This window comes from Drosophila ananassae (genome assembly GCF_017639315.1).
Source record: "Drosophila ananassae strain 14024-0371.13 chromosome Y unlocalized genomic scaffold, ASM1763931v2 tig00000142, whole genome shotgun sequence".
Lineage (NCBI taxonomy): Eukaryota > Metazoa > Arthropoda > Insecta > Diptera > Drosophilidae > Drosophila > Drosophila ananassae.
In genome coordinates, this window is record NW_025319082.1 from 91,485 (window position 1) to 93,140 (window position 1,656).

A 1,656-nucleotide genomic window follows, 5' to 3' on the forward strand; every position below is an offset into this window, starting at 1 on the left:
TTAAAAAAAATTATTATTATTAAAATTAAAATATTTAATAAAAGCTATTCGTGGAGACGTAAAAGATAAAAATTTGGATTATTATTAATAATGATTATTATTAATAGTTATTTTTATTTATGGTAATTTGTGTTGCAGTAAAAAATCATAATTTTTTCTAGGAAGCTACTTGTAAAGCTTTACAATGATACCAAACTTTAAGACTAAATATCATTTTTTTTTTCACATATTTTACAAAACGCACCATTTCCAATTACTTCGAAACTATTCTCGGGAAGGCTGTTGAACCATTTTCCCATTAAATCCCCACTAAATACAAAATTTGGCACCAAATGGATAAAAAATAAGAAAACATGCGAATTCCGAGGTCTTCTAATGAATAAACCTTTACGAACTTTCCACCCATTATTTAAAATTGCTAATAACGCAATAGTAGATTTCCCAGCTCCTATTAATATTTTAAGATGATGAAATTTTGGATCATTATTAGGATTGTGTTTAGTTATTCAAATTGTAACTGGATTATTTTTAGCTATATAATACACCCTGATTTCTCCCAAACCAAATAACTTTTGGAATATGTTTCGACAAAAATTATCTAATTGAAACAATACCTTTCGATTGGTATATAATTCATTTAGATCGGTTGCCTACAGAAAATTTTTAATTCTTTGGCTATATATAGAGTTTCCTCGCGTACGCCTAGGCAGGTCGTCACCTCGTGGACTTCCGTCCACCGTGATACAGCAGATGTATATTTAGCTTTTTACAGAGTAAATCATATTTGTCGTGATGTAAATTTCGGATGATTATTACGATCTCTTCACGCTAACGGTGCATCAATTTTTTTTATTTGTATTTTTTGCATGTACGACGAGGAATATATTATGGTTCATATTTGTTTACTCCTACATGTTTAGTTGGAGTAATTATTTTATTTTTAGTTATAGGAACTGTTTCTATAGGATATGTTCTTCCTTGGGGACAAATATCATTTTGAGGAGCAACAGTAATTACAAATTTATTATCTGCCACCCCTTACATAGGAATAGAATTAGTACAATGGGTACAAAACTTTAACTCGATTTTTTACATTTCACTTTGTTTTACCTTTTATTGTTTTAGATATAACAAAAATTCATTTATTTAAATTAAAAATTCAAATATTGATAAAATTCCATTTCATCCTTATTTCACTTTTAAGGATATTGTTCGTTTTATTGTAAAAATTTTTGCTATAATTGCTTTAGTATTAATTAATCCTTATTTATTAATAGATTCCGATAATTTCATCCCAGCTAATCCATTAGTAACTCAGCTCACATTCACCCAGAATGATACTTTATTTTGCTAGTTTACGATCTATTCCTAATAAATTAGGAGTAGTAATTGCTTTAGTTTTATCTATTGCAATTTTAATAATTTTACCTTTCTATAACTTAAGAAAATTTCCAGGAATTCAATTTTACCCAATTAATCAAATTTTATTTTGAATTATAGTAGTCACAGTAATTTTATTAAAATAAATTGGAGCTCGACCAGTTAAAGAACCTTATATTTTAATTTGACAAATTCTAACTGTTGTCACCTAGTGCCAAGACCTACTACCCTATATGCACACTTAGTAATTTGATCCAATCAATATGCATCAGCATG

The 1,656-nt window shown here is 27.8% G+C and overlaps 1 pseudogene; it reads left to right on the forward strand.

Annotated features, from left to right (window-relative positions):
- The first annotated feature begins 375 nt into the window (after positions 1–375).
- On the forward strand, positions 376–1,431 carry LOC26514024 (annotated as a pseudogene).
- The last annotated feature ends 225 nt before the right edge of the window (positions 1,432–1,656 follow it).